At 53.1% G+C, this 9,322-nt stretch overlaps 35 non-coding genes across 35 annotated transcripts; 20 read left to right on the top strand and 15 right to left on the bottom strand.

The window, feature by feature from the left end:
• Positions 1–15: 15 nt before the first annotated feature.
• trnad-guc (transfer RNA aspartic acid (anticodon GUC)) lies at positions 16–87 on the bottom strand. The gene has a single exon. It is a non-coding gene; the product is annotated as a tRNA-Asp (tRNA).
• Positions 88–345: 258 nt separating this feature from the next.
• trnag-ucc (transfer RNA glycine (anticodon UCC)) lies at positions 346–417 on the top strand. The gene has a single exon. It is a non-coding gene; the product is annotated as a tRNA-Gly (tRNA).
• A 101-nt stretch (positions 418–518) lies between these two features.
• On the bottom strand, positions 519–590 carry trnad-guc (transfer RNA aspartic acid (anticodon GUC)). The gene has a single exon. It is a non-coding gene; the product is annotated as a tRNA-Asp (tRNA).
• A 163-nt stretch (positions 591–753) lies between these two features.
• On the top strand, positions 754–868 carry LOC137016175 (U5 spliceosomal RNA). The gene has a single exon (XR_010894147.1). It is a non-coding gene; the product is annotated as a U5 spliceosomal RNA (small nuclear RNA).
• Positions 869–1,174: 306 nt separating this feature from the next.
• On the top strand, positions 1,175–1,246 carry trnag-ucc (transfer RNA glycine (anticodon UCC)). The gene has a single exon. It is a non-coding gene; the product is annotated as a tRNA-Gly (tRNA).
• A 101-nt stretch (positions 1,247–1,347) lies between these two features.
• Positions 1,348–1,419, bottom strand: trnad-guc (transfer RNA aspartic acid (anticodon GUC)). Its single transcript has one exon. It is a non-coding gene; the product is annotated as a tRNA-Asp (tRNA).
• A 258-nt stretch (positions 1,420–1,677) lies between these two features.
• On the top strand, positions 1,678–1,749 carry trnag-ucc (transfer RNA glycine (anticodon UCC)). Its single transcript has one exon. It is a non-coding gene; the product is annotated as a tRNA-Gly (tRNA).
• A 101-nt stretch (positions 1,750–1,850) lies between these two features.
• Positions 1,851–1,922, bottom strand: trnad-guc (transfer RNA aspartic acid (anticodon GUC)). The gene has a single exon. It is a non-coding gene; the product is annotated as a tRNA-Asp (tRNA).
• A 163-nt stretch (positions 1,923–2,085) lies between these two features.
• On the top strand, positions 2,086–2,200 carry LOC137016174 (U5 spliceosomal RNA). Its single transcript, XR_010894146.1, has one exon. It is a non-coding gene; the product is annotated as a U5 spliceosomal RNA (small nuclear RNA).
• A 306-nt stretch (positions 2,201–2,506) lies between these two features.
• On the top strand, positions 2,507–2,578 carry trnag-ucc (transfer RNA glycine (anticodon UCC)). The gene has a single exon. It is a non-coding gene; the product is annotated as a tRNA-Gly (tRNA).
• Positions 2,579–2,679: 101 nt separating this feature from the next.
• Positions 2,680–2,751, bottom strand: trnad-guc (transfer RNA aspartic acid (anticodon GUC)). Its single transcript has one exon. It is a non-coding gene; the product is annotated as a tRNA-Asp (tRNA).
• Positions 2,752–3,009: 258 nt separating this feature from the next.
• trnag-ucc (transfer RNA glycine (anticodon UCC)) lies at positions 3,010–3,081 on the top strand. Its single transcript has one exon. It is a non-coding gene; the product is annotated as a tRNA-Gly (tRNA).
• Positions 3,082–3,182: 101 nt separating this feature from the next.
• trnad-guc (transfer RNA aspartic acid (anticodon GUC)) lies at positions 3,183–3,254 on the bottom strand. Its single transcript has one exon. It is a non-coding gene; the product is annotated as a tRNA-Asp (tRNA).
• A 163-nt stretch (positions 3,255–3,417) lies between these two features.
• On the top strand, positions 3,418–3,532 carry LOC137016173 (U5 spliceosomal RNA). Its single transcript, XR_010894145.1, has one exon. It is a non-coding gene; the product is annotated as a U5 spliceosomal RNA (small nuclear RNA).
• Positions 3,533–3,838: 306 nt separating this feature from the next.
• Positions 3,839–3,910, top strand: trnag-ucc (transfer RNA glycine (anticodon UCC)). The gene has a single exon. It is a non-coding gene; the product is annotated as a tRNA-Gly (tRNA).
• Positions 3,911–4,011: 101 nt separating this feature from the next.
• trnad-guc (transfer RNA aspartic acid (anticodon GUC)) lies at positions 4,012–4,083 on the bottom strand. The gene has a single exon. It is a non-coding gene; the product is annotated as a tRNA-Asp (tRNA).
• A 258-nt stretch (positions 4,084–4,341) lies between these two features.
• Positions 4,342–4,413, top strand: trnag-ucc (transfer RNA glycine (anticodon UCC)). Its single transcript has one exon. It is a non-coding gene; the product is annotated as a tRNA-Gly (tRNA).
• A 101-nt stretch (positions 4,414–4,514) lies between these two features.
• On the bottom strand, positions 4,515–4,586 carry trnad-guc (transfer RNA aspartic acid (anticodon GUC)). The gene has a single exon. It is a non-coding gene; the product is annotated as a tRNA-Asp (tRNA).
• Positions 4,587–4,845: 259 nt separating this feature from the next.
• On the top strand, positions 4,846–4,917 carry trnag-ucc (transfer RNA glycine (anticodon UCC)). The gene has a single exon. It is a non-coding gene; the product is annotated as a tRNA-Gly (tRNA).
• Positions 4,918–5,018: 101 nt separating this feature from the next.
• trnad-guc (transfer RNA aspartic acid (anticodon GUC)) lies at positions 5,019–5,090 on the bottom strand. The gene has a single exon. It is a non-coding gene; the product is annotated as a tRNA-Asp (tRNA).
• A 258-nt stretch (positions 5,091–5,348) lies between these two features.
• trnag-ucc (transfer RNA glycine (anticodon UCC)) lies at positions 5,349–5,420 on the top strand. Its single transcript has one exon. It is a non-coding gene; the product is annotated as a tRNA-Gly (tRNA).
• Positions 5,421–5,521: 101 nt separating this feature from the next.
• On the bottom strand, positions 5,522–5,593 carry trnad-guc (transfer RNA aspartic acid (anticodon GUC)). Its single transcript has one exon. It is a non-coding gene; the product is annotated as a tRNA-Asp (tRNA).
• A 163-nt stretch (positions 5,594–5,756) lies between these two features.
• LOC137016172 (U5 spliceosomal RNA) lies at positions 5,757–5,871 on the top strand. The gene has a single exon (XR_010894144.1). It is a non-coding gene; the product is annotated as a U5 spliceosomal RNA (small nuclear RNA).
• Positions 5,872–6,177: 306 nt separating this feature from the next.
• trnag-ucc (transfer RNA glycine (anticodon UCC)) lies at positions 6,178–6,249 on the top strand. Its single transcript has one exon. It is a non-coding gene; the product is annotated as a tRNA-Gly (tRNA).
• Positions 6,250–6,350: 101 nt separating this feature from the next.
• On the bottom strand, positions 6,351–6,422 carry trnad-guc (transfer RNA aspartic acid (anticodon GUC)). The gene has a single exon. It is a non-coding gene; the product is annotated as a tRNA-Asp (tRNA).
• A 258-nt stretch (positions 6,423–6,680) lies between these two features.
• Positions 6,681–6,752, top strand: trnag-ucc (transfer RNA glycine (anticodon UCC)). The gene has a single exon. It is a non-coding gene; the product is annotated as a tRNA-Gly (tRNA).
• A 101-nt stretch (positions 6,753–6,853) lies between these two features.
• On the bottom strand, positions 6,854–6,925 carry trnad-guc (transfer RNA aspartic acid (anticodon GUC)). Its single transcript has one exon. It is a non-coding gene; the product is annotated as a tRNA-Asp (tRNA).
• Positions 6,926–7,183: 258 nt separating this feature from the next.
• trnag-ucc (transfer RNA glycine (anticodon UCC)) lies at positions 7,184–7,255 on the top strand. The gene has a single exon. It is a non-coding gene; the product is annotated as a tRNA-Gly (tRNA).
• Positions 7,256–7,356: 101 nt separating this feature from the next.
• trnad-guc (transfer RNA aspartic acid (anticodon GUC)) lies at positions 7,357–7,428 on the bottom strand. The gene has a single exon. It is a non-coding gene; the product is annotated as a tRNA-Asp (tRNA).
• A 163-nt stretch (positions 7,429–7,591) lies between these two features.
• LOC137016171 (U5 spliceosomal RNA) lies at positions 7,592–7,706 on the top strand. The gene has a single exon (XR_010894143.1). It is a non-coding gene; the product is annotated as a U5 spliceosomal RNA (small nuclear RNA).
• Positions 7,707–8,012: 306 nt separating this feature from the next.
• trnag-ucc (transfer RNA glycine (anticodon UCC)) lies at positions 8,013–8,084 on the top strand. The gene has a single exon. It is a non-coding gene; the product is annotated as a tRNA-Gly (tRNA).
• Positions 8,085–8,185: 101 nt separating this feature from the next.
• trnad-guc (transfer RNA aspartic acid (anticodon GUC)) lies at positions 8,186–8,257 on the bottom strand. Its single transcript has one exon. It is a non-coding gene; the product is annotated as a tRNA-Asp (tRNA).
• Positions 8,258–8,515: 258 nt separating this feature from the next.
• On the top strand, positions 8,516–8,587 carry trnag-ucc (transfer RNA glycine (anticodon UCC)). Its single transcript has one exon. It is a non-coding gene; the product is annotated as a tRNA-Gly (tRNA).
• A 101-nt stretch (positions 8,588–8,688) lies between these two features.
• On the bottom strand, positions 8,689–8,760 carry trnad-guc (transfer RNA aspartic acid (anticodon GUC)). Its single transcript has one exon. It is a non-coding gene; the product is annotated as a tRNA-Asp (tRNA).
• Positions 8,761–8,923: 163 nt separating this feature from the next.
• LOC137016168 (U5 spliceosomal RNA) lies at positions 8,924–9,038 on the top strand. Its single transcript, XR_010894141.1, has one exon. It is a non-coding gene; the product is annotated as a U5 spliceosomal RNA (small nuclear RNA).
• The last annotated feature ends 284 nt before the right edge of the window (positions 9,039–9,322 follow it).

Genomic DNA, 9,322 nt, shown 5'->3' with positions numbered 1-9,322 from the left:
AGCAAAGGTAGAGGTCTCCCCGTCGGGGAATCGAACCCCGGTCTTCCGCGTGACAGGCGGAGATACTGTCCACTATACTAACGAGGAGCTGCAAGGGGCATGCCGATTCCCTGATCCGCGCAGCTGCTTGGTCAAAACGGTGTAAATCCCAAGCAAACTCAGCCAAAACATGCATAAAAACACCTTTTACACACCAGCTGCAAAGGTTCTACTGAAAGTGTAATGTGTTAAATGCCATCAACATGGCATCTAACCCCACTAAAATCTCCATTAAAGCTCGGTAGGTCAGGTCAATAAGTTCATGTGTTCCCTTCAGTACCGGCATCGGCCGGCGTCCGAGCGTCAGCGTTGGTGGTATAGTGGTGAGCATAGCTGCCTTCCAAGCAGTTGACCCGGGTTCGATTCCCGGCCAACGCATCGCTTTTGGCTCGCGCCGCGGTTACCACGGCCGCCCGCGAGCCCCTGCTGCGGCAAAAATTAATTTGTACGGGTCATTGGGCAGCAGCAAAGGTAGAGGTCTCCCCGTCGGGGAATCGAACCCCGGTCTTCCGCGTGACAGGCGGAGATACTGTCCACTATACTAACGAGGAGCTGCAGGTGGCACGCCGTCGCTACCGTTCAAAAATCTGCACGATGACCGGCAAGTGACCTGCTGATGAAAAGCTTGCTGGCAGGAGTTTGCATCCTAGATTACCCTCGGTGAGCAGAGCAGTATAGTAGAGGGAGAACGCAGGCCCGAGAGGGCGGAGTCACAGCTCGAGTTTCTCTTCATTGTCGTATAAATCTTTCGCCTTTTACTAAAGATTTCCGTGGAGGGGAACATTTGCGAGTGTTCCGTATTTTTGGGGGCTCTGCTCACGGCAGAGCTGCGCAAGAGTGTTAAAAGCAGAGCGTACAAAATCCTTTTGCAAACCGACTGCAAGTGTTTTTATGGGGAGTGAAATCTGTCGAACGCAAGCCAGCATCCAGCTGACTTCCATGCATAAAAACACCTTTTACGCACCAGCTGCAAAGGTTCTACTGAAAGTGTAGTGTGTTAAATGGCATCATAAAAACACTTTTTACACACCAAACAAAGAGCTGTTTAGTTCTTCTGCACCCGCCCGCTGCTAATGTGTTACGAGCCTTCTCGCTGACAGCACAAAAGTCGGCGTCGGCCGGTGTCCGGGCGTCAGCGTTGGTGGTATAGTGGTGAGCATAGCTGCCTTCCAAGCAGTTGACCCGGGTTCGATTCCCGGCCAACGCATCGCTTTTGGCTCACGCTGCGGTTACGACGGCCGCCCGCGGGCCCCTGCTGCGGCAAAAATCAATTTGTACGGGTCATTGGGCAGCAGCAAAGGTAGAGGTCTCCCCGTCGGGGAATCGAACCCCGGTCTTCCGCGTGACAGGCGGAGATACTGTCCACTATACTAACGAGGAGCTGCAAGGGGCATGCCGATTCCCTGATCCGCGCAGCTGCTTGGTCAAAACGGTGTAAATCCCAAGCAAACTCAGCCAAAACATGCATAAAAACACCTTTTACACACCAGCTGCAAAGGTTCTACTGAAAGTGTAATGTGTTAAATGCCATCAACATGGCATCTAACCCCACTAAAATCTCCATTAAAGCTCGGTAGGTCAGGTCAATAAGTTCATGTGTTCCCTTCAGTACCGGCATCGGCCGGCGTCCGAGCGTCAGCGTTGGTGGTATAGTGGTGAGCATAGCTGCCTTCCAAGCAGTTGACCCGGGTTCGATTCCCGGCCAACGCATCGCTTTTGGCTCGCGCCGCGGTTACCACGGCCGCCCGCGAGCCCCTGCTGCGGCAAAAATTAATTTGTACGGGTCATTGGGCAGCAGCAAAGGTAGAGGTCTCCCCGTCGGGGAATCGAACCCCGGTCTTCCGCGTGACAGGCGGAGATACTGTCCACTATACTAACGAGGAGCTGCAGGTGGCACGCCGTCGCTACCGTTCAAAAATCTGCACGATGACCGGCAAGTGACCTGCTGATGAAAAGCTTGCTGGCAGGAGTTTGCATCCTAGATTACCCTCGGTGAGCAGAGCAGTATAGTAGAGGGAGAACGCAGGCCCGAGAGGGCGGAGTCACAGCTCGAGTTTCTCTTCATTGTCGTATAAATCTTTCGCCTTTTACTAAAGATTTCCGTGGAGGGGAACATTTGCGAGTGTTCCGTATTTTTGGGGGCTCTGCTCACGGCAGAGCTGCGCAAGAGTGTTAAAAGCAGAGCGTACAAAATCCTTTTGCAAACCGACTGCAAGTGTTTTTATGGGGAGTGAAATCTGTCGAACGCAAGCCAGCATCCAGCTGACTTCCATGCATAAAAACACCTTTTACGCACCAGCTGCAAAGGTTCTACTGAAAGTGTAGTGTGTTAAATGGCATCATAAAAACACTTTTTACACACCAAACAAAGAGCTGTTTAGTTCTTCTGCACCCGCCCGCTGCTAATGTGTTACGAGCCTTCTCGCTGACAGCACAAAAGTCGGCGTCGGCCGGTGTCCGGGCGTCAGCGTTGGTGGTATAGTGGTGAGCATAGCTGCCTTCCAAGCAGTTGACCCGGGTTCGATTCCCGGCCAACGCATCGCTTTTGGCTCACGCTGCGGTTACGACGGCCGCCCGCGGGCCCCTGCTGCGGCAAAAATCAATTTGTACGGGTCATTGGGCAGCAGCAAAGGTAGAGGTCTCCCCGTCGGGGAATCGAACCCCGGTCTTCCGCGTGACAGGCGGAGATACTGTCCACTATACTAACGAGGAGCTGCAAGGGGCATGCCGATTCCCTGATCCGCGCAGCTGCTTGGTCAAAACGGTGTAAATCCCAAGCAAACTCAGCCAAAACATGCATAAAAACACCTTTTACACACCAGCTGCAAAGGTTCTACTGAAAGTGTAATGTGTTAAATGCCATCAACATGGCATCTAACCCCACTAAAATCTCCATTAAAGCTCGGTAGGTCAGGTCAATAAGTTCATGTGTTCCCTTCAGTACCGGCATCGGCCGGCGTCCGAGCGTCAGCGTTGGTGGTATAGTGGTGAGCATAGCTGCCTTCCAAGCAGTTGACCCGGGTTCGATTCCCGGCCAACGCATCGCTTTTGGCTCGCGCCGCGGTTACCACGGCCGCCCGCGAGCCCCTGCTGCGGCAAAAATTAATTTGTACGGGTCATTGGGCAGCAGCAAAGGTAGAGGTCTCCCCGTCGGGGAATCGAACCCCGGTCTTCCGCGTGACAGGCGGAGATACTGTCCACTATACTAACGAGGAGCTGCAGGTGGCACGCCGTCGCTACCGTTCAAAAATCTGCACGATGACCGGCAAGTGACCTGCTGATGAAAAGCTTGCTGGCAGGAGTTTGCATCCTAGATTACCCTCGGTGAGCAGAGCAGTATAGTAGAGGGAGAACGCAGGCCCGAGAGGGCGGAGTCACAGCTCGAGTTTCTCTTCATTGTCGTATAAATCTTTCGCCTTTTACTAAAGATTTCCGTGGAGGGGAACATTTGCGAGTGTTCCGTATTTTTGGGGGCTCTGCTCACGGCAGAGCTGCGCAAGAGTGTTAAAAGCAGAGCGTACAAAATCCTTTTGCAAACCGACTGCAAGTGTTTTTATGGGGAGTGAAATCTGTCGAACGCAAGCCAGCATCCAGCTGACTTCCATGCATAAAAACACCTTTTACGCACCAGCTGCAAAGGTTCTACTGAAAGTGTAGTGTGTTAAATGGCATCATAAAAACACTTTTTACACACCAAACAAAGAGCTGTTTAGTTCTTCTGCACCCGCCCGCTGCTAATGTGTTACGAGCCTTCTCGCTGACAGCACAAAAGTCGGCGTCGGCCGGTGTCCGGGCGTCAGCGTTGGTGGTATAGTGGTGAGCATAGCTGCCTTCCAAGCAGTTGACCCGGGTTCGATTCCCGGCCAACGCATCGCTTTTGGCTCACGCTGCGGTTACGACGGCCGCCCGCGGGCCCCTGCTGCGGCAAAAATCAATTTGTACGGGTCATTGGGCAGCAGCAAAGGTAGAGGTCTCCCCGTCGGGGAATCGAACCCCGGTCTTCCGCGTGACAGGCGGAGATACTGTCCACTATACTAACGAGGAGCTGCAAGGGGCATGCCGATTCCCTGATCCGCGCAGCTGCTTGGTCAAAACGGTGTAAATCCCAAGCAAACTCAGCCAAAACATGCATAAAAACACCTTTTACACACCAGCTGCAAAGGTTCTACTGAAAGTGTAATGTGTTAAATGCCATCAACATGGCATCTAACCCCACTAAAATCTCCATTAAAGCTCGGTAGGTCAGGTCAATAAGTTCATGTGTTCCCTTCAGTACCGGCATCGGCCGGCGTCCGAGCGTCAGCGTTGGTGGTATAGTGGTGAGCATAGCTGCCTTCCAAGCAGTTGACCCGGGTTCGATTCCCGGCCAACGCATCGCTTTTGGCTCGCGCCGCGGTTACCACGGCCGCCCGCGAGCCCCTGCTGCGGCAAAAATTAATTTGTACGGGTCATTGGGCAGCAGCAAAGGTAGAGGTCTCCCCGTCGGGGAATCGAACCCCGGTCTTCCGCGTGACAGGCGGAGATACTGTCCACTATACTAACGAGGAGCTGCAAGGGGCATGCCGATTCCCTGATCCGCGCAGCTGCTTGGTCAAAACGGTGTAAATCCCAAGCAAACTCAGCCAAAACATGCATAAAAACACCTTTTACACACCAGCTGCAAAGGTTCTACTGAAAGTGTAATGTGTTAAATGCCATCAACATGGCATCTAACCCCACTAAAATCTCCATTAAAGTCTCGGTAGGTCAGGTCAATAAGTTCATGTGTTCCCTTCAGTACCGGCATCGGCCGGCGTCCGAGCGTCAGCGTTGGTGGTATAGTGGTGAGCATAGCTGCCTTCCAAGCAGTTGACCCGGGTTCGATTCCCGGCCAACGCATCGCTTTTGGCTCGCGCCGCGGTTACCACGGCCGCCCGCGGGCCCCTGCTGCGGCAAAAATCAATTTGTACGGGTCATTGGGCAGCAGCAAAGGTAGAGGTCTCCCCGTCGGGGAATCGAACCCCGGTCTTCCGCGTGACAGGCGGAGATACTGTCCACTATACTAACGAGGAGCTGCAAGGGGCATGCCGATTCCCTGATCCGTGCAGCTGCTTGGTCAAAACGGTGTAAATCCCAAGCAAACTCAGCCAAAACATGCATAAAAACACCTTTTACACACCAGCTGCAAAGGTTCTACTGAAAGTGTAATGTGTTAAATGCCATCAACATGGCATCTAACCCCACTAAAATCTCCATTAAAGCTCGGTAGGTCAGGTCAATAAGTTCATGTGTTCCCTTCAGTACCGGCATCGGCCGGCGTCCGAGCGTCAGCGTTGGTGGTATAGTGGTGAGCATAGCTGCCTTCCAAGCAGTTGACCCGGGTTCGATTCCCGGCCAACGCATCGCTTTTGGCTCGCGCCGCGGTTACCACGGCCGCCCGCGAGCCCCTGCTGCGGCAAAAATTAATTTGTACGGGTCATTGGGCAGCAGCAAAGGTAGAGGTCTCCCCGTCGGGGAATCGAACCCCGGTCTTCCGCGTGACAGGCGGAGATACTGTCCACTATACTAACGAGGAGCTGCAGGTGGCACGCCGTCGCTACCGTTCAAAAATCTGCACGATGACCGGCAAGTGACCTGCTGATGAAAAGCTTGCTGGCAGGAGTTTGCATCCTAGATTACCCTCGGTGAGCAGAGCAGTATAGTAGAGGGAGAACGCAGGCCCGAGAGGGCGGAGTCACAGCTCGAGTTTCTCTTCATTGTCGTATAAATCTTTCGCCTTTTACTAAAGATTTCCGTGGAGGGGAACATTTGCGAGTGTTCCGTATTTTTGGGGGCTCTGCTCACGGCAGAGCTGCGCAAGAGTGTTAAAAGCAGAGCGTACAAAATCCTTTTGCAAACCGACTGCAAGTGTTTTTATGGGGAGTGAAATCTGTCGAACGCAAGCCAGCATCCAGCTGACTTCCATGCATAAAAACACCTTTTACGCACCAGCTGCAAAGGTTCTACTGAAAGTGTAGTGTGTTAAATGGCATCATAAAAACACTTTTTACACACCAAACAAAGAGCTGTTTAGTTCTTCTGCACCCGCCCGCTGCTAATGTGTTACGAGCCTTCTCGCTGACAGCACAAAAGTCGGCGTCGGCCGGTGTCCGGGCGTCAGCGTTGGTGGTATAGTGGTGAGCATAGCTGCCTTCCAAGCAGTTGACCCGGGTTCGATTCCCGGCCAACGCATTGCTTTTGGCTCACGCTGCAGTTACGACGGCCGCCCGCGGGCCCCTGCTGCGGCAAAAATCAATTTGTACGGGTCATTGGGCAGCAGCAAAGGTAGAGGTCTCCCCGTCGGGGAATCGAACCCCGGTCTTCCGCGTGACAGGCGGAGATACTGTCCACTATACTAACGAGGAGCTGCAAGGGCCATGCCGATTCCCTGATCCGCGCAGCTGCTTGGTCAAAACGGTGTAAATCCCAAGCAAACTCAGCCAAAACATGCATAAAAACACCTTTTACACACCAGCTGCAAAGGTTCTACTGAAAGTGTAATGTGTTAAATGCCATCAACATGGCATCTAACCCCACTAAAATCTCCATTAAAGCTCGGTAGGTCAGGTCAATAAGTTCATGTGTTCCCTTCAGTACCGGCATCGGCCGGCGTCCGAGCGTCAGCGTTGGTGGTATAGTGGTGAGCATAGCTGCCTTCCAAGCAGTTGACCCGGGTTCGATTCCCGGCCAACGCATCGCTTTTGGCTCGCGCCGCGGTTACCACGGCCGCCCGCGAGCCCCTGCTGCGGCAAAAATTAATTTGTACGGGTCATTGGGCAGCAGCAAAGGTAGAGGTCTCCCCGTCGGGGAATCGAACCCCGGTCTTCCGCGTGACAGGCGGAGATACTGTCCACTATACTAACGAGGAGCTGCAAGGGGCATGCCGATTCCCTGATCCGCGCAGCTGCTTGGTCAAAACGGTGTAAATCCCAAGCAAACTCAGCCAAAACATGCATAAAAACACCTTTTACACACCAGCTGCAAAGGTTCTACTGAAAGTGTAATGTGTTAAATGCCATCAACATGGCATCTAACCCCACTAAAATCTCCATTAAAGCTCGGTAGGTCAGGTCAATAAGTTCATGTGTTCCCTTCAGTACCGGCATCGGCCGGCGTCCGAGCGTCAGCGTTGGTGGTATAGTGGTGAGCATAGCTGCCTTCCAAGCAGTTGACCCGGGTTCGATTCCCGGCCAACGCATCGCTTTTGGCTCGCGCCGCGGTTACCACGGCCGCCCGCGAGCCCCTGCTGCGGCAAAAATTAATTTGTACGGGTCATTGGGCAGCAGCAAAGGTAGAGGTCTCCCCGTCGGGGAATCGAACCCCGGTCTTCCGCGTGACAGGCGGAGATACTGTCCACTATACTAACGAGGAGCTGCAGGTGGCACGCCGTCGCTACCGTTCAAAAATCTGCACGATGACCGGCAAGTGACCTGCTGATGAAAAGCTTGCTGGCAGGAGTTTGCATCCTAGATTACCCTCGGTGAGCAGAGCAGTATAGTAGAGGGAGAACGCAGGCCCGAGAGGGCGGAGTCACAGCTCGAGTTTCTCTTCATTGTCGTATAAATCTTTCGCCTTTTACTAAAGATTTCCGTGGAGGGGAACATTTGCGAGTGTTCCGTATTTTTGGGGGCTCTGCTCACGGCAGAGCTGCGCAAGAGTGTTAAAAGCAGAGCGTACAAAATCCTTTTGCAAACCGACTGCAAGTGTTTTTATGGGGAGTGAAATCTGTCGAACGCAAGCCAGCATCCAGCTGACTTCCATGCATAAAAACACCTTTTACGCACCAGCTGCAAAGGTTCTACTGAAAGTGTAGTGTGTTAAATGGCATCATAAAAACACTTTTTACACACCAAACAAAGAGCTGTTTAGTTCTTCTGCACCCGCCCGCTGCTAATGTGTTACGAGCCTTCTCGCTGACAGCACAAAAGTCGGCGTCGGCCGGTGTCCGGGCGTCAGCGTTGGTGGTATAGTGGTGAGCATAGCTGCCTTCCAAGCAGTTGACCCGGGTTCGATTCCCGGCCAACGCATCGCTTTTGGCTCACGCTGCGGTTACGACGGCCGCCCGCGGGCCCCTGCTGCGGCAAAAATCAATTTGTACGGGTCATTGGGCAGCAGCAAAGGTAGAGGTCTCCCCGTCGGGGAATCGAACCCCGGTCTTCCGCGTGACAGGCGGAGATACTGTCCACTATACTAACGAGGAGCTGCAAGGGGCATGCCGATTCCCTGATCCGCGCAGCTGCTTGGTCAAAACGGTGTAAATCCCAAGCAAACTCAGCCAAAACATGCATAAAAACACCTTTTACACACCAGCTGCAAAGGTTCTACTGAAAGTGTAATGTGTTAAATGCCATCAACATGGCATCTAACCCCACTAAAATCTCCATTAAAGCTCGGTAGGTCAGGTCAATAAGTTCATGTGTTCCCTTCAGTACCGGCATCGGCCGGCGTCCGAGCGTCAGCGTTGGTGGTATAGTGGTGAGCATAGCTGCCTTCCAAGCAGTTGACCCGGGTTCGATTCCCGGCCAACGCATCGCTTTTGGCTCGCGCCGCGGTTACCACGGCCGCCCGCGAGCCCCTGCTGCGGCAAAAATTAATTTGTACGGGTCATTGGGCAGCAGCAAAGGTAGAGGTCTCCCCGTCGGGGAATCGAACCCCGGTCTTCCGCGTGACAGGCGGAGATACTGTCCACTATACTAACGAGGAGCTGCAGGTGGCACGCCGTCGCTACCGTTCAAAAATCTGCACGATGACCGGCAAGTGACCTGCTGATGAAAAGCTTGCTGGCAGGAGTTTGCATCCTAGATTACCCTCGGTGAGCAGAGCAGTATAGTAGAGGGAGAACGCAGGCCCGAGAGGGCGGAGTCACAGCTCGAGTTTCTCTTCATTGTCGTATAAATCTTTCGCCTTTTACTAAAGATTTCCGTGGAGGGGAACATTTGCGAGTGTTCCGTATTTTTGGGGGCTCTGCTCACGGCAGAGCTGCGCAAGAGTGTTAAAAGCAGAGCGTACAAAATCCTTTTGCAAACCGACTGCAAGTGTTTTTATGGGGAGTGAAATCTGTCGAACGCAAGCCAGCATCCAGCTGACTTCCATGCATAAAAACACCTTTTACGCACCAGCTGCAAAGGTTCTACTGAAAGTGTAGTGTGTTAAATGGCATCATAAAAACACTTTTTACACACCAAACAAAGAGCTGTTTAGTTCTTCTGCACCCGCCCGCTGCTAATGTGTTACGAGCCTTCTCGCTGACAGCACAAAAGTCGGC

Source organism: Chanodichthys erythropterus, unplaced genomic scaffold, assembly GCF_024489055.1.
Source record: "Chanodichthys erythropterus isolate Z2021 unplaced genomic scaffold, ASM2448905v1 ctg000380_np12, whole genome shotgun sequence".
In the NCBI taxonomy this organism is placed as follows: domain Eukaryota; kingdom Metazoa; phylum Chordata; class Actinopteri; order Cypriniformes; family Xenocyprididae; genus Chanodichthys; species Chanodichthys erythropterus.
Note: the sequence above shows the minus strand (reverse complement) of the source record. Positions and strands in the feature narration are given on the sequence as shown.